Source organism: Peromyscus eremicus, chromosome 16_21 (assembly GCF_949786415.1).
Source record: "Peromyscus eremicus chromosome 16_21, PerEre_H2_v1, whole genome shotgun sequence".
NCBI classification, from domain to species: Eukaryota; Metazoa; Chordata; class Mammalia; order Rodentia; family Cricetidae; genus Peromyscus; species Peromyscus eremicus.
The window spans coordinates 32,611,124-32,630,701 of record NC_081432.1 but is presented as its reverse complement, the minus strand read 5'-3'; the positions used below and the strand labels follow the sequence as shown (position 1 = coordinate 32,630,701).

At 39.9% G+C, this 19,578-nt stretch overlaps 1 non-coding gene across 1 annotated transcript; it reads left to right on the top strand.

The window, feature by feature from the left end:
* Positions 1 to 19,063: 19,063 nt before the first annotated feature.
* Positions 19,064 to 19,170, top strand: LOC131894004 (U6 spliceosomal RNA). The gene has a single exon (XR_009374794.1). It is a non-coding gene; the product is annotated as a U6 spliceosomal RNA (small nuclear RNA).
* Positions 19,171 to 19,578: the final 408 nt, after the last annotated feature.

Below are 19,578 nucleotides of genomic sequence, written 5' to 3'. Positions count from 1 at the left end.
TCTCTCCAGGATTATAGAGAATGTACCCTGCAGCAGGTGACATCATACTGTGAGCCACCACAGCACGATGCTGTAGATGCTATATAGTCCCTTTCTCCCACCACACAGTCACATAAAAGAATCCAGAAGCAGAAGATGTGAGTTCAGGCACTGGCTTTGTCACTCTCTGTGTGACATCAACAGATCCCATTAATTACTCAAGTCAGTTCCATATCACTAAGTGGGGCGCTGACATCTGCTCCACCGACCTCTTGAAGGGGATCTGAGATTCCAGTGAGATCTAGAGTTTAGCAAACTCAGAAGTGTAGAGTCCTTTGTGTGTCTGTGGAAGAATTGAGGACATGCAAGAGTCAATGAGATGAAGAACGGGAGTAAAAATATGTCTGGACTTGAATCCTGCTCTGTGGTATTGCAAAACCTCACATAGGCAAGCACAGAGCTTGGCACTCATGTAGTAAATGTCTCATTTAGGGTTTACACTGCTGTGATGAAACGCCATGGATAAAAAGCAACTTGGGGAGGAAGGGGTTTATTTGGTTTACATTTCCACATCACACACCATCATCACAGGAATTAAGGGCAAGAAATCAAACAGGGCAGGAACCTGGAAGCAGGAGCTGATATAGAGGCCGTGGAGGGGTGCTGCTTACTGTCTTGCTTCCATGGTTTGCTCAGCCTGCTTTCTTATAGAACCCATGACCATGAGTCCAGGGTTGGCCCCACCCATAGTTATCTAGGCCTTCCAACATCAATCATCAATCAGGAAAATGGACCACAGACTTTTCCACAGGCCAGTCTGGTAGGGGCATTTTCTCTCAGGTTCCCTCTTCCAAAATAATGCTAGCTTGTGATAAGTTGACATTAAATTAGTCAGTGTGCTAAAGAAAAAAAAAAAAGCATTCATTGGCCCTTGCTGAAGTATGACAAAGACTATTAAGGACAATTGTGACAGCTATAGAGACTGCAGTGGGATCCTGTGAGGAGAAATTGGGGGGCAATCTCAATATGGCATGGACAAGTGAGAATTTATAGAGCTGGTCAAGTGGGTAGGAGGCAACCAAAGGGAAGCCATAGGAGTCAAGGCGATTCTGGCTAAACTAACCTAACAGGATTCTTGCTGAAGAAAGGTCAGGTGACCAAGTATTTTGTGGGGCATGAAGGACATGGAGCCCCATCAGATATCAGAGCTGTGGATTCTTGCTGAACTCACTGAGCAGGGCTCTTTTCTATTGCATGGAAGTATACAGATCAGTCTGGAAGAAAGTTCATGTTTGACCAAGGAAAGAATCTTTGTCATGTGTGGGCTGCAGAATCAGAGTATCTAGATCCTGTCAGAAGATAGGAAAACATAAAAGTAAAAAAAAAAATTGTCTATATGAAATAGGGAAAGAAAACATGAATCTCAACTATAAATGACCATTTGTTAAAGGACTGTTAATTTATCAGTTGATGAAGGAATTAATACTATGGGTTCAACCAATTTGAAGGAAAATTCAAAGTACCTTTTCTTTAGGCATTTGGGATATGAATTTAGAAGTAGATGAAAAAAAGTGTTTAGATGGGGAGCAAAGAAATGAGTTGTCTCTTTTATCTAAAAGAGAACATTTCTTATCTTTAGACAAAAAATATTTATAATTCTGTTAGTTTTGTACATTTTACAGAGCTCTCATTAGCTGAAAGAAAACAATGTTTTTTCTTTTTTCAAAACCCAAAATACTAAAACAACAGTAGTTGAAGAAGCTTAGAATTAATCTAGAGAATTTGGATGGTGAAAATCTTTTTAGTGTAATGGGAACCAAATTTTTTACATCTGCTAAAACTAATGGGAACAGCTCCCATTCCCAGAAACATGATTTCTCTGGCCATAGACAGATCATTGCCGCCTGCTGTTCAAACTTGCCTCCCATTCAAATCTCTCTTTTGTCTTATGTTTTCAATAGACTTGACATTAAAGAATCTTCTGATACAGCTGGTTCTCACGAGTGCCTTCCATTCATTCAGTCACTGTTAACTCTGTCAATGAATACCCTTGGAATACAACTCCATTTCCTTCCGCCATGAGTGGTCATTATATTTATTTGTAAGCTACAATCAGTGTTTGAAAGACTGCCTTAAAAGTCAACTTACAAAGCTCTTCCTTTTCATTATGCCAGCTGTTTATTTTGATGTATTATAAACAATGGTTTGAGGAAGAAATTGGCATGGTCCAGATTACAGTTTTGTAACATACAATCTGTGAGAGAGTTGACAAATTCCTGTAACCTTTTGTTGTGTAGCAATTTCCTCTAAATTGGGGCTAACTTAAACATTCTATCCTGGAGGGGAGCTAAGTAAGATTCAGGAAGTTCTAAAGAGTGTCTCTTAAGACCTAGAAGCAAACAACTCACAAGTCTCAAGCAGTCCCTGAATCTTACCAGATTCACAAGGTCTCCAAAGCTATATAAGCCATATGGATAAAGGAGGAAAGGAAACTGACTATTTAACTGCTTACAAGACATGTAGGGAGGTCCAGGTTCTGGTCCTTATCCATCCTGGGTTAGAGTTTTCAGTGATGCATCTATCTTTGAGTCATTTCTGCTCCTGTAAGTAAACCCAATAAGCTCATTGGTTCAGCAGGTTGGACTTAGATGTATTGTTATTTCAATCTGTTGTTGGTTTTCTATCTGCTGTGAATAGATGTTTAGTTATGCCTCCCTAAGAATAGTGTCACACAACACAAATGATCCCTGAACAGTGACAAATAGTACCAAAGATGAGTTGTGGAGGAATGGCTGAATGACCTTTGAAGTGGGTGCTGTGAATGTGACAGTGGCTGATCTGCGTGCTGATGACCATGAGGAAGATGACAATATGGCTATCTTTCCCTGTGTGGTATGGGATGGTGTGACTCCTTGCTATAGTGGTGGTTGTTCCTTGTTGTGGGTAATCGGATACACAATCACAGTTGAGCTGTCTGAGCATGAAACTTCCACGGAGGAGAATCCTAGAACGACCATCTTCATCTACTTGACATGGGGTCACATGCTTCCTTGGTGAGTAGCATCTACTTCATAGGTACAGGGATGCGCCCCCCCACCCCCGCCAAGAGCTGATGAACTGAAGAAAGTGCTATAACCCATGAAAATAACATGTATGAGGCATGATCCTAACCAGGTTGTAGTATCAGTTGCATAGCTATTGTAGCTACTTTTGTGGATGGTAACCCATTCAACTAAGGCTCCACTGTTTTCTCAGAAAGAAATTGCTCCCCTTCTCCCCAGAGAATCTCTTTTCCTATAATGTGTGTGCATACATGCAATCTTTTAAGACCATTTAGTGCAGCTGTACTTATGTACATGTGTTTAGGGCTGACCCCTTAGGAATGGGGGTTCGTCCCTAGAGAAGTTATTTGTTTAAGGGAGGATTTACAATGGAAAGAAGACATGTGGTCGCTAGCCTCTACATTAGCTTCTTGTCTTGGCTACTTTACTATTGCTGTGGTAAAACACCATGGCCAAAAGGAGAAGAAGCGGTTTATTAAAGCTTATATCTCATAGTCCATAATGAAGAAAAGTCAATGCAGAAGCTTAAGTCAGAAACCTGGAGGCAAGACCCGAAGCAGAGGCCAGAAGAAATAATGTTTGCTGGCTTGCTCCACAAAGCTCTCTCAGTTTGCTTTCTTATATACCCTGGGACAACCGGTCCAGGGATGACACAGCCCATATGAGCTAGGCTCTCCCACATTATCACTAATTTTAAAAAATGCCCTACAGACTTGCATGTAGGCAATCCGACGGAGGCATTTTCTCAAGTGAGGTTCTCTCTTCTTAAATGCATCTAAGTTTGTGTCAGGTTGACAAAAACAGCCAGGAGAGCTCTTATTTGGAAAAAGCGGAAAAAAGAAAAAGATGAGATTGAGTCTCTTCTAGTTGCTGGGATGGGGGCTCAAGGCAAAGAAAACACAACAACACAACTTGGGTCTAATTAAAGAGCCCTTCTCAAGATCCAAAAGCTGGTGCTGCACGAAGAGCCAGCCAACAGAGGCAGCTAAAGCTGACAAAAGAGCCCCCCCCCCCCCATTTTTTAAGATTGCCATCCGCATGCTGAATCATGGATTATCCCTTCCTCTGTATCAAAAGGTCAGACTAAATTCACTGGCTCATCAAGTTGGACTTGAGTGATATTGTTACTTTGGTCTGCTGTTGGTGTTTTATCTGGGGTGAGTAGATGTCTGACTGCTAATGTCTCTCCCGGAATTATGCCACACACCTTTTGAGATTTCTTATTGGTCTTTGTTCTATTTATCTAAAAAATGATGAAATAATACAAACTTCAGTGATTAAAAATGAACTAAGATAATGCATTCAAATTCCCAAGAACAGCATCTATCGACCTTAATAAAAATTTAACTGCCTGGTGAGTAACTAAGGAACTGGCATTATTTTATTTATATAATTAGTCCTCAGAACTCAGTTCTTCCTCAAATGACATTTCTTTGCATGTCCTTTGGCCCTGCTGTAACTTGGTATGAAAAGCAAACATTCAGACACACACCCACACCTCTCACACACTTTTTATTTTCTAAGTGTGTATGTAGCATGTGTATGTATGTGTACATGAATTCCTGCATATGAATATATGCATTCCATTGTACATGTGTGAAGGTCAAGGAGCAACCTTTGGTATTGGTCGTTACCTTCTAAGGGACCTTCTATAGTTTTTCCACTGCACACACTAGGCTAGCTGGCCATGAACTTCTAAGGATTTTTTCTCTGTCTACTTCTCATCTCCTTGTAAGAGAAACGAGGTTACAAATGTCTACACTACAGCATCTCACTTTTACATGGATTTGGGGGAATCTAATTCAGGTCCTCACAGACTTGCAGGGAATGCTTTTACTGCCATCGACCTAGCTCAGTCAAGGCTTTACATAACATGGGTGTTTAAATGCTGAGATAACTTACAGAACTGAAAAAGTGTTGTTCTGATTGTCTTCCAGACCTTTTAGGATAAACCAAAACCTAAGCCCATTGCTGTAAGGACCCTAAATGAACTAGCTCCACTGGCCTGGTGTTCAATGAGAGTGCTAATGCTTTATCTGAATGTGTATGGAGCTGGGGCCAAGAGTACATGTAGAGTGGGTCATCTGCCTGCCGCTACACATTCTTGGCATTACCACACAAGCTCCAATCCTGCCTTGATTAGCTTCAATCAATATATAAGCTTTCTATCATCAATTACAGTTTCTTCTGTGGTTGCTGAAAGGCAAACCTTTCTAACTGAAAAAAAATCAATATTCATGGACATAGTGGTAAGATTATAAATTAATGTCTATAGGCAAACAGCAGTTTCACTAGATATTAGCTCATGGCCCATCTCATTTTCAGGGCCAACACACCCTGCTACAATCCTGCTATGTGTTACACAATAATATTTGCTTCGTTGGAGACTTATGAACATAAAAGTAGGCTGGCTGCAGTTTGGCCAAGGAAGAACAAAACAGCTTTGTGAGTAACAGAGATCTTATGTAGCAGGTCTCAGCTTGCTTCATAGATTCCGGTCACCCAACCTTCAACTTCCAGATGAAGAATGCTATCAGGAAGAATATACTAACAAGACAATAGGTTGTGGTAGTTTCTACGTGCTGGTTATGCAGCTTTACTGACCGTCCTAAGCCTTGTAGCTTGCTGGTAACTCACTGGAGATATCACCCCAATGCCCTGACACCTGTCAGTCAGGTGTCCTGACTGTCTAGTCACACATAGCTTAATGTATGAAAAGACCCTGAAGCAGCAAACTAAATTTTCAGAGTGATTCATGCAGTGAATGAGGGCAACCAGTAGCTGTTCATAACTTCTCCTTTCCCCACTGTTTGCCTAAAACCCCAAGTCCTCTTCCATTGATGGTGTGTGTTCTGTTCCTAAAGGAGCTTGTATCTTACAACTTAAAAAAAAAAACAAAAACATTTTTAAAACCTAACTCTTTAGGATTTCTTGGTTTACAGTCTCTAAAGTTTTTCTTTGACTGCGACCACAGTAAAAGAAACATACATGGACCAAAACTCTGTTTGGAGAACTAAAACAATCCTGATAGCAGGTAATCTATCTCTATCAGTTTTAGTCTTATCTCCTTGCTCCTTACTCTTCCCCATGGAGATCATTATCTTAAACTCAGTTTCACTATTCTGCACTTAAAATTTTTCTCCAGAAATACTCATTTCCGTATGACACAGTATTGATTTATTTTCTTTCAAGTACTATGAAAATTACACTATGACATGTAACCACATGTAAAAATGACAGAACATAAATCTTAGTACTTTGCTGGTCTTCCTAGTCGCTACACGAACCAGGCCATTTGTGAAGCAGATATTTGTTGATTTGGTAGAAGTCAGACCCCAAACACTCTGTTGGTATGTTCACCCTGTGGAATGTCCTGCCTAACATGTTCCTAGCTGAGACAGTCACATTCAGACATACCTATTTTTAGAGGCTAGGCCATGCACCCGTGTAGTCATAAGCAACATGGTTCTTTGATATGATTTTGGGATGTAACATACACGAGAATTCTCTTGTGCTATTTCAGAGCCTTCAAGAGCACATTTGCAAATAGACTTATACATACACAAGAGCTGTGGAGGGAAGCATCTCTGAGAATAGATGGAGTGTTAGCGGGGATAACAGGAAAGGAGTTCAGACTATACTGCAGGATTTATAACTATGAAAATAGGGAAGAAATGCGTAGATAGAAAGAGCCTCAGATGATGGCCTAATCCCGAGAACGTCTTCAGCAAGCAGGAATCTAACAGTAAGCAGGAATGGCTATTTCAAATAGCTTCTTTGGGTTAGAGTAGCCCAAGGGAAGCATAACATGGTGTGTTAGCACAGGATGGGTATAATGCTTACCAGCAGAAGAGTGAATGAGCTGCTTCCCAGAACAACAGCTCCTCCATAATGACCCAATGTTTCAAATATGACAACATTCAAGGGTTGCTGACCTGCCATAAATTTGGGAGAATGAACTTGCACACTGCCACCCTCTGAGGCACTCAACATCTATATAATGCTTGTTCCAAAGGATCTGACAGTCATAGTTCATTATTTCTACACTATGATGTAACTTATTCTTATATTGGTCCCAAGTTTGTTCTTAAACTGGAAAGAAATGATTGACAAGTAAGGATAGTCAGTGTCATCACAACAGAAAGAAAAAATATTTAAAGGTAAAATAATGGCAGCTGCAAAATATTTGCATTGAGTATAATAGAAACAAGAGCCAATGACGTGCCTGTCCTTGGCTCTCGGTTTGTTTATTTAGGTTACAATAAACAAGGTCACAGACTGGTGACTGGCTAAGCCTACACACTACATATGAGCTAAGTCAGCAAGTCTGTGTCTCCAAGGAGTCTCTGTAACAGAGTTGTTGAGTAATTTTTCTTCTAGATATTAGGTAAATAGTAAAGTAAGTAAATAAGCCTTGTTGGCTCTAGCATATGCTGTTAACTTCTTTTGCTACAAAATGCAATATTTTCTAAAACCTCCTAACTATCAACACAGGTAAGTTCATCAATGATGTGGCTTCCAGAAGGATGTGAAGAAAGAGGGGTCAATATCCATTCAGAATTGGTGGTCAAGGAATGGCAGAGCCAGGACCTCCAGTCTTTCAGGAGAGCAATGAGAACGCCCACAGTGGCATCAAAATCAGCTTCAGGCCTCTGGGAAACAGACTCACATAAAGCCTGAGGATAGAAGAGTAGAGAAAAGTTACTGAGGTGGCTAGAACAGGCTTTGTAATATTTAACATGACCTACTCCTGATTCCCTGAAGCTTTGTTCCTAGAGGATTCTGTTGCTTGATCTGTTTTCCCTGGAAGAATCCTGTTCAAAGAGAGAATCCCTTTCTTAAAAATAATTTATGTGTTTGTGTTTTGACTTCATGTATGTCTGTGTGAGGGTGTTGGATTCACTGGAACTGACAGTTGTGAGCTGCCTGCCATGGGGGTACTGGGAATTGAACTTGGGTCTTTTGGAAGAGCAGCTGGTGCTCTTGATTGCTGAGCCATCTCTCCAGCCTGGGGAAAGCTCCATTCATAGTGTGCTTGTCAGAAACAATGTGCAGTTGCTGCTCAGTATCACAGCCTCCCAGGACTTTTGCTTACCAGTGGAAGCAAACAAGAGCCGGTCCAAAGTTTAAGAAATGAGTTATTGGTAGAGGCTTTTAGAAGCAATTTCTGGATCTTTAGAAGGCTTCCTCCCTATGACAGTGAGGGCCACAGTCACCTTTGGCTTTCTTCATACTAGCAGGAAATAGATGCTATGATAGACTTATAAACGGAGCATTGAAAGCTTTTGTTATCAGACACAGATGACCATGGGAAGGCTTACTGGCTGGAAGCATTTAAAGAAATCTCTTATTACCTCAGTGTTTACACATGACAGCAAATAGGGACACTACTAAATAAATCCAGAGATGCCAATAGACTGACTAGTATTTTTTAAAGCAAAGATAAAGATGGCACCAACAAAAAATCCTTGGGAGCGTTAGGATGATTTTTGGTACCACCATATCACCTATAATAACTGGCTTTCCTCCAATAATTATGTATGCAAAGAATAAGAAAGTACAGCTCCTACTTGGAGAGAGCTATCAGTAACCTACCTGGGAGGGGGCTCTCATAGTTGGCTTTAAATGTACTTAATATGCTTCTACTCAATAGTCATAACTATATTCACAAAGGAGAATAGATCATTTCTAAAGAATTAAGGGAACCAGATAGAAATTCTGGAATTGAAATTGTACTAATTGAAATGAAAAAATCACCGTATCAGCTCAATAGCAATTTGAATTTTCAGAAGAAAGAATCAACAAATTTGCAGATAAATTACTAGATTCTATACAATGTGGTTAAGTAAAATAATAAGTGAAATAAAATGACAAGTCTACAAAAAACTGAATCAAGGAAGCAAACTAATAACTATAAAACCAAAAAAAAAAGATTGGTCAAATGATTGCTCAGAATATCCACACTTCAGTGAAAGACCTTAATCTTTGACCACATCAAATAAGGTCAAGCAACTCATGCATGGATATATCTATAAAAATCTATATTTGGAGATACCACAGCCAAGTTAATTAAAACAAAGAGGGACCTTCAAAAGCAGCAAGGGAAAAAATGACTCATTTTATATTTGGGGATTCCACTAAAATCAGCAAACAATTTCTCTGTAGAAACCATAGAGTTTAAGCTGGGTTGGATGATACATGAATGTACACAAAAGAGAGCTGTGAACAGACAATTCTATGTCAATCAAACTACTATTCAAAACTGAAGTATGAGCCATGCCCAGCACTGTGTATCAGTAATCCCCGCATTTGGAAGGTTGATTTAGGGGGATTGTAAGTTTAAGGACAGACTGGTCTGTATAACAATACCCTGCCTCAAGAAAAAAAATAGGAAGAGGATTTATAACATAATCAAGTCAAAAAAGAAACCCGGAATAACTGTCTTAAGCAAGAAAGGATGCCCGAACACAAATGCGCTGCACATGGAGTCCATTCCTCTTTCAAGGATAGCAAATCACTGTTTCTTCTATAGTAACATAGTTTGAGAGTAATAAGCTGGCCAGTCCTTAGGAATGAGTGCTCCAGACTGGTCACATTGGAACCATATTAACATCCCATCTCTGATGAAAAGCCACTTTCCATGAAGGAAAATAAGATACTGAATTAGCACATTACTCAGGTTTCTGCTTTCATGATTTTTAATTTTGTTTTCATTTAATAAATTACTAATGGCATGGCAAAGAGGTCTGATGAATATCTTAAATTTCAAGCGATTTTCAAGAGTATCTGAACTGAGGAATCTTCTTGAGTATTAATGTGAAGTTTGTTCTTTCAGCATAACAGATCCATCCATATTCCTTTGTCTTCTATCTAGTTATCAACCAATCTACCAGTTTTCTCATTCTCTGTCCTTTAAGAAATCAGATATATGAGCAATGACTGGGTCACTGGCCATGTTCGTAATGTAGTTGATTAGGTAGCCTAGTCTTCCAGAGCAAGGTAGCAAATTGCTACAATCAGGTCCATGCCCACCTGCAGCTGTAATGCTGAACTATTTTATTCCCCAACCCTGCCAGCATCCGATGCAAATCTACTTGTCTAGAAGTTCAGCTGGCCTAGAGAACTATTCATGTTTGAGATGGTATCTCACGTTTTCCAGGCTAGCCTCAAACTCTCTATATAGCAAAGGATGACCTTGAACTTCTGATCCTTCTGCTTCTATCTCCCTAGTGCTGGAATAAATGAGTGTGCTGTCATGCTCCATTGATGTAGTTCTGGGGGTTAAATTTATGGCTTTGTGCACGATTGCTTAATGCTCTACCAACTGAGTTACTTCCACAGCCCAATAGGAAATGTTTCATCAACAAAGTGAGCAAGAGATAGATGGTCATTGATTGTGTAAGTCACATACTTATGTACTTCACCCTTCTAATAAAATTTCAGCAGAAGACCAATATACACAGGAAGTAGAAGACAGATTCTCTAGGAATCCATGGGTACACTCTGTTTATAGTTGAGCATTGTACTGTCTCTTATTCTCTGAACATTGGCCGGTTGTGGGTCTCTGTGTTAATCAACATCTACTGCGAATAGAAGCTTCTCAAATGAGGGTTGAGAGATACATTGACTATATGGATATAATAAGTCATTAGAAGTTAGTTTAAATCTATATCCAATTACCAGCATAATGGTATTAGGTTCCCTTTTAGTATCTATAATCTGTCTAGGCATAAGCTCTTGTCCCAATAATGGTTTCAAGTATGGGTTTCATTGTATGGACTGGAACTAAAAACTAATTAGAAAGTGGTTGGTTACTTCTGTGGTAATCATGCCACTAGTGCACATGTCTTTCCAGGCCAGTGTTTGTTGTAGTTCAGAGAGTTCACAGCTAGGTATGACTGATGATTGCTTTTCTCCTCTAGTCACTTCCACAGCACATTTCAACACTGTGAGAGGCAGGAAGTAAGGATAAAACTTCCAAGTCAGTACCAGCTTGATTTCTCCATGTTCTGTGATGAAAGTATGTGGTACTGTCTTCTGTATAGGGTCTTGCCACTCAGTTCTGGAGGGCAATCAAGAGGAAAATTCTTGGAGCCAGAAGCTTCTGGAACTTAAACATTTTCTGATTTCCAATGTTTGGATAGGCTTTAACGGTTGATTGTTCCCATTATGAAAATCAGAAAGCAAAAATGCTTTTCAGATTCCCCCAAATGTTTTGAGGATTATCTTTGTGCTCAAAAATATTCAGATTTGAAGCATTTCAAACTTTGGATTTTGAGCTAGCAGATGTTCAATCTGTACTTTAATACATGGATCAAACAATAATATGTTTGATGTTTGTCCTCTAGGTGATCCCTTGGGGATTCTACTAATACTTTCCTGACCACCCCCCATCTCTCTGTGTCTGTGTGTTTGGTAAGTAAACAGTTGCAACAACTACAGGCTTAAAAGAGCTTGCTTAGTATTAACTCAAAGGCACCAAGGACATGAGTCTAAGACACCTCATCAGGAAAGATGAGCAAGAATTGGAAGGAATAGCAAATGATGTAAAGGGTAGATGATTGGCATTTGTTAGAGTCTCAAGATGAGCTGCAGAATGAGGTCCTTCCCAGTGACCTTCCTGTTGTCAGTATCCATCTGAATCTCACAGAAGCCATTCCTAGATATGATCATTGTGTTCTCCAGTAGTGGTACGAAGATCAGGCTGTATTAGATTCTGCAGAGAACCACACATCCTTCAGTTTACTGACAGTCATTCTCTCACCTTCCACAAAGGTTGCCTGTTAACAGACAAGGCCTTCCCCATAGCTTGCCATAGGTGATGATAAATAAGGGCTTCGCCAACATCTTCTCTTCCTTCATGGTGGTAAAATGGATCTAGAAACACATTCAGACAGTGTCTCCTACTCTCCTACCACACAATTCAGAACATTTATGAATTCTCCTTCATAACTTTTTGGGGGAGTGGCTATGTCTCTATGGCAGCCTGTTACAGTTTAACTTCTCTGAATGGCTAAAGTTACTTTCCTCAGAACTCATAATTGTTGCTCTTGATAAACTATCAAGTTAACTTTATGCACACAAACTTCTGTATTAGAGATTGGTACCCTGGGGAACATGAACGAATATTTACAGAACTGAAAAATTAACTCAAACATTTAAACATAAACTCTGGTGTTGAGTAGTAGCTATTGAACTAGAAAGTACTTTTCTTTGTCTATTCCAAGAAGAGAACACTGATGTCAGTTTTCTTTTGCTTGGAAGGGACAGGACTATACTTCTGCCATTTTGTTTTAGGCTATCTAAACTAGTTACTTTCCACATATTTGCTGCATGAACATTGGTTATTCTGCCATTCCCTTTGATACATCAGGTTGCACACTGGTGATGTGGATGAATTCTAGTTTTCTTTCTATTAATGTGATAAATACCAGGACTACAAGCAACTTGGACATAAAAAGATTTATTTCATCTTATACTTTAGAGTCTATCATGAGGGAGACTTGGGGCAGGAACCAAAGCAGAGGAATGTCGCTTACTGTGGTTCACCAGACATGTGTTTTTAATCTACCTTTCTTATACTCCTAGGACCATATGCCCAGGGAAGTAGTGGGGGAGGGGCCACCCACAGTGGCCTGGACCTTCCCATATCAATTATCAATCAAGAAAATGTCTCATAGACTTACATACAGGCTGCTTTTGTGACATATTTTTCTCTGTTGAGGTTCTATTTACCCAGACAACCCTAGTTTGTATCAAGTAGACAAAATAACTAACCAGCCCAACATATCAATAGGGCTCAGTAACCAGAAAATAGCAAGGAATATTGAAGCTTTGATCAGACACATGTATGAGAGAAAGGGTGCTCTATTCAATAGAAACAAGAGTTGTCCTCGAAAATACTTTTCAGAAGGCTGTCCTATGTCTGAAGCAGATTCTTTCTTCCTGTATTTCTTATCTGCATTCAGGAAACAGTGAGACATCCATTATCGATCATTAAGAATCACTAAATAAACATTCTACTTAGAAAGGTAAAGATAATATTAGGGTATCAATAAAGAACAGTGAAACACCTTGTTGATGTCAGGCTATCAAAAGGGAAACAGTGAAAGGTGCTGGTGAAACAGCACTCCTGGTCTGAAGGAATCCAGAAATATACTTGTACAATTTATTTTATCTCTTTGTCACTGCTCATATCTATTCCTAGATACACCAATTTGAAGGGCTTTTGTTGTTGCTTCTTGAGTCAACTAAGCTTATGGCTCGAGGTAGATTCTGAGAGGTCTCAGTTCATGCCCACTTCGTGTTTAATCATCAGATGCTACAAAAATCATAGTTGCACATAACAGGTTGTTAAAACAGAATTTTCCTCTACAGTTGTCATGACCTTGCATGAGAATTCTAGGTATTGATTTTGTGTACCTGCTACATTAACTTTCTCCTAAATTCCATGCCGTATCTTTTATATCCAGTACTGAATCAAACTGCCTCGGATGGCTCAGGCAGCAAGATCGCTAGCAATGTTTTCTGAAGCCATTGCAGAACGCTTTTCTATGGACTCCCATTCAAACCTTGAAGCTTTCTGTATTGCTTCCTAACTAGATGGTAGTTATATTTACAAGTACAAAACAAACTGTCGGATTTTGTCAAATGCCTTTTCTGCATCTAGTGAGATGATCATGTGGTTTTTTTCTTTGAGTTTGTTTATATGGTGTATTACATTGACAGACTTTTGTATGTTGAATCACCCTTGCATCCCTGGGATGAAGCCTACTTGATCATGGTGGATAATTGTTTTGATGTGTTCTTGGAGTCTGTTTGCCAGCATTTTATTGAGTATTTTTGCATCAATGTTCATGAAGGAGATCTTTGTTGTACCCTTGTTTGGTTTAGGAATCAAGGTAATTGTAGCCTCATAGAAGGAGTTTGGTAATGTTCCTTCTGTTTCTATTGTGTGGAACAATTTAGAGAGTATTGGTATTAACTCTTCTTTGAAGATCTGGTAGAATTCTGCGCTGAAACCATCTGGTCCTGGGCTTTTTTGCTTGGGAGACTTTTAATGACTGTTTCTCTTTCCTTAGGGGTTATTGGACTATTTAAATAGTTTATCTAGTCTTGATTTAACTTAGGTATGTGGTATCTATCCAGAAAATTATCCATTTCTTTTAGATTTTCCAGTTTTGTGGAGTAGAGTTTTTTGAAGTATGACCTGATGATTCTCTGGATTTCCTCAATGTCTGTTGTTATGTCCCCCTCTTCATTTCTGATTTTGTTGATTTGGATGCTCTCTCTCTGTCTTTTGGTTAGTTTGGATAAGGGCTTGTCTATCTTGTTGATTTTCTCAAAGAACCAACTCTTTGTTTCATTAATTTTTGTATTGTTCTCTTTGTTTCTATTTTATTGATTTCAGCTCTCACTTTGGTAATTTCCTGGTGTCTATTCTTCCTGGGAGACTTTGCTTCTTCTTGTTCTAGAGCTTTCAGGTGTGCTGTTAAGTCACTAGTGTGAGATTTCTCCAACATCTTTATGTGGGCATTTAATGCTATGAATTTCCCTCTTAGCACTGCTTTCATAGTGTCCCATAAGTTTGGGTATGTGGTGTCTTCATTTTCGTTGATCTCTAGGAAGTCTTTAATTTCTTTCTTTATTTCTTCCTTAACCCATTGGTGATTCAGTTGAGCATTATTCAGTTTCCATGAGATTGTAGGTTTTCTGTAGGGTAATGAAGGGCAAGGGTCGAGGGAAAGAGAGCTTGGGGGAGCGGGAGATCCCAGCTGGATCAACAACAGAGAGGGAGAATAAGGAATAGGAGACCATGGTAAATGAAGACCACATGAGAATAGGAAGAAGCAAAGTGCTAGAGAGGCCCACAGAAATCCACAAAGATACCCCCACAATAGACTGCTGGCAGTGGTCGAGAGACAGCCCGAATTGACCTACTCTGGTGATGGGATGGCCAAACACCCTAATTGTCATGCTAGAAACCCCATCCAATGACTGAGGGAACTGGATGCAGAGATCCACGGCTAGGCCCCAGGTGGAGCTCCGGGAGTCAAATTAGCGAGAAAGAGGAGGGTATATATGAGCTAGAATTATTGAAACCAAGGTTGGATAAAGCACAGGGACAAATAGCCAAATGAATGGAAACACATGAACTATGAACCAATGGCTGAGGGGCCCCCAACTGGATCAGGCCCTCTGAATGGGTGAGACAGTTGATTGGCTTGATCTGTTTGGGAGGCACCCAGGCAGTGGGACCGGGTCCTGTGCTCATTGCATGAGTTGGCTGTTTGAAACCTGGAGCTTATGCAGGGTCACTTGGCTCGGCCTGGGAGGAGGGGACTGGACCTGCCTGGACTGAGTCTACCAGGTTGTTCTCAGTCCTCAGGGGAGGCTTTGCCCTGGAGGAGGTGGGAATGGAGGGTGGGCTGGGGGGAAGGGGAGAGGGGCGGGAGGGGGGAAAACAAGGGAATCCGTGGCTGATATGTAGAACTGAATTGTATTGTAAAATAAAAGAAAACAAACAAACAAACAAACAAACAAACAAAACCAAACAGTCTCCAAATGCCCAAAGTTCTATGTCTGGACTTGTTTCCTTGCCTTGTGCTTGTGAGAAGTGGAAGACTCAAACTTTACCTTCATCTTTATTTCACTATGTTAAATCTTTGTACTAAGAATGCTTCACTGATGTAGTAAGGCCTTCCTCTTTGAATTTTTCAACTACTTCTTGCATACATCTTAACAAGACCTCCAAAATAATTGAGAGTCCTTACTCAGGTAGGCCTGTAAGTATGGTGTGATTATATGTCAAATTTTTGAGGACCAAGTACCTTCTAGATATATTGCAACACAGAGATGGAAAATTAGCATAGTACTGGAGTACAAAGATATATCCTTCTGTTTTTCTTTCTATTTATCTTTCCTGTTCTTTCTTTTTTGCTATGAAAAGATGTGGAAGGGTGGAGAAATTTGACAGCTGCCACCATTAGGAATGAAATTAGTTGTGGAACTTTTTATAAACACCAGCTATCAGCTTAAATCATTCCGTTTCTAGTTTAAGAACTTTTATTGTGAATACCTATTTGCATGAAATGATTGATTAATATGTAGATAAAATAATCTCATCTGTTTTCTTCTTTGTTAATGGGGTAAAAATTAAAAAAGCATCGACTTGATTTATAATATTTAACTATTCTTGCGTTCCCAAAACAAATCTAACTAGTTTAGGATTTAATTTACCTACACTACTCTCTACTTTTGAATATTTGCTTGATTTCTTTCTTTGATTCCAGTCACACAATTGTTAGTGTATGATACTGTCTTCAAGTCTCTATAAAGCATTCATTATATGTATGTGTGTATATACTCATCTATATTACACACACACACACAGTTATATAAAGTAGGCAGCCAATGATTAGATCTTAATCTTGCCCTCAGTTACACTCACTTAAACTCAGTGTCTGCCTCAAACTGCTCTAGAACTTCCTATCTCTCTCATTAAATTGGCTTCTATTTCATTTAGTCAAAATGAATCATTTCCTCCTCTAAATAGCAATAGGACATTCAGTGATATTTTTGTTATATCACACCTCCTGTCTAGCATGTATAATATATTTGAGGACTATTTTTGTAAAAACAAAACTTCAGAATGCATGGAACTAAATATGAGCTCAGTATATCACATGCCCATCCTGCACCTTCCTTTTTCTCAATGGCTTCTCACTCATGGGTGCTTGTTGTTCGCCCACGTTCCCTTTCTCTGCTTGCATGAGTTCAATGAGACTGACCTGCCTCCCTCAGCAAATTTCAAGTAATTAATAGTATTTATGATGAAACTGCTTCTGGCCATTATAATACTGCAATCAGTACAAGCCAGGGCTGGCTTCACCACAGGTGGGCAGTTGGGAGCACTGTTCAAGAAGAGCCCTGGACTGGCACCTGGACTCGTCTGTGCTGTTAGTCGAGTCTATCAGTAAAGTAGTTAGTAAAATAAATACCAAAATTACTCTGCTCCTGCCTACTTCCTACTGACTGATCAGTCATCAGCCAGAAGGCAATGCTCCCCTTGACATGATCCACAATGGCCAATTATCCTGGGCAGGGGGAAGATAGAACATTTTGGGGGAGTGTGTTTAGATTTGACTAGCAGCAGCCAAGGGCAGGAATTCAGACCTCAGTAAGCCATTCACTGAAAAGTTTTCTTGTTTTTTACTTTCGTGAAATGTCAAACTTCAATGAGAAACATTCAGGGACAAACTCTTTTAAACCCCTGCAAGGTTAACTTCCTATACATGCTCATTTCAGGAGCTGCCTCAGTATACCGTAGGCTGAAGTTGGTTATTTTGAATGGCTTCTCCAAGCTAACTAAACCCAGTTATCACACAAAGTCTACAAGATATTTTCAAACTTTGCAAATTTCTTCTTCCATCATTTTTTAAAAATTCTTTGGTAGCAAATAACCTTTTAACTCTCTCTCTCTCTCTCTCTCTCTCTCTCTCTCTCTCTCTCTCTCTCTCTCCCAGCTTTTTCTCATATAGTGTGCGTACTGTGGCCGATCGAACCACTTGAATAAGGCTGTTTTATAGCTGAAGAAAACTTGAGTGTCATCACTCAAGGACAAACTTTACCCAACAGGAATTGGTGAATTAAAAAAAAAAAAATTCTATAGAATTCTTGCTTTGATTGTTTCTGTCTTACACTAAAAATTATCAGTTGAAAGGACTGAGCAGATGTCATAACAGGCTGCTCAGTCTTCTCTCAGGGATCAGGCCTCAATTTCAGTTTCCTGAGACTTAAGCAAATAGTTTCTGGGAGGGCCATAAACAAAAGACATAGTCCTTGCAGTAGCTCCCTTTCTGCACATACTCTGACTGCTCAAGGTTCAGTCAGTTGTTTACTGTCTGGGATCCCTCACCAATTTAGAGCTACATGCATGGGTCAGTGTGAAAGCCTGGGCTACTGAGTCAGGCCCCACAGTCTAGGCCAGTCAGCCTCCACAGCAGTTCAAGGACAAATTTGAAACGTGTTTGCAATAAAATGCAGAAAAAAATACTTTTTCCTTAATGTAACATTGATAATTTATCCAAAAATATAACTACTATTCCAGTAACAACAATAAACCTTATATTGAAACATAGTTTTTTTTTCAATATTTATTGTTTGTTTAGGTGTATGTCTGTGTCCTACATGAGTTTTATGAAGCCAGAGGGCATCAGATCTCTCAGAACTGGAGTTACAAGTAGTAGTGATCTACCACATGGGCACTGGGAATGGAACCTGCCAGAGCAACAGACACTCACAAGTACTCAGTCTTCTCTCCAGTCTGTAATCTTTCTTATTTTCCTAAGTCTGTGACAAGTCCCAGGTTGTTTGGGAGGTGGGTGTAGTGGCAATTTTCCGATTATTATTTTTCTGTTGTGATAAAACACCGTGATCAAAAGCACTTTATAAAAGGAAGAGTTGATTTGGGACTATAGGTCCAAAGGGAGGGTCCATTACGGTGGAGAGGCATGGTGGCAGGTTATAATGATATTTTATTTGTGCTCTAACAAATAAAGCTTGCCTGGGGATCAGAGGAAAAAGCCAACCATTATATGAAACACAGAGGTCAGGCAGTGGTAGCACACGCCTTTAATCCTATCACTCAGGAGGCAGAGATTCATCTGGATCTCTGTGAGTTCAAGGCCACACTGGGAACAGGGCCAGGCCAGTGGTGGCACATGTCTTTAATCCCAGCACTAGTTAACTATAGAGATCTGGAGGTCTGTACAGACAGACAGGAAGTGATAGAGCTGGGTGGAAAGAGGAAGTGATGTAGCTGGGCAGAAAGAGGAAGTAAGATGGCAGGGCACAGAAAGGTATATAGGTGTGAGTATACAGGAAATATCTCTCTCTTGGGCTGAGGATTTCCTAGCAGTAAGAACTTGTGGCTGGCTTGTTTTATCCTTCTGATCTTTCAGCTTTCACCCCAATATCTGGCTTTTTTTTTTTTATTAATAAGACCTTTTAAGATTGGTGTCGTGCTCGCTTCGGCAGCACATATACTAAAATTGGAACGATACAGAGAAGATTAGCATGGCCCCTGCTCAAGGATGACACGCAAATTCGTGAAGCGTTCCATATCTTTTTTACACAGAGAAACCCTGTCTCGAAAAACCAAGAAAAAAAAAAAAAAAAGATTGGTGTCACAGCAGGTTGTTGTCTGAGTAGCAAGGTGAGAGATCACGGTGTTCATGTGAAAATACAAAGCAGAGGGAACAAAGGTGACGTTATGAACTCTCAGGGTCTATCCCAGAAGGTGCTATACAGGGTACTGGTTTTTGTTGTTGTTGTTGTTGTTGTTGTTGTTGTTTTGTTTGTTTGGTTTTTTTTTTGGTTTTTCGAGACAGGGTTTCTCTGTGTAGCTTTGCGCCTTTCCTGGAACTCACTTGGTAGCCCAGGCTGGCCTCGAACTCACAGAGATTCATCTGGCTCTGCCTCCCGAGTGCTGGGATTAAAGGCGTGTGCCACCACTGCCTGGCTCAGGGTACTGTTT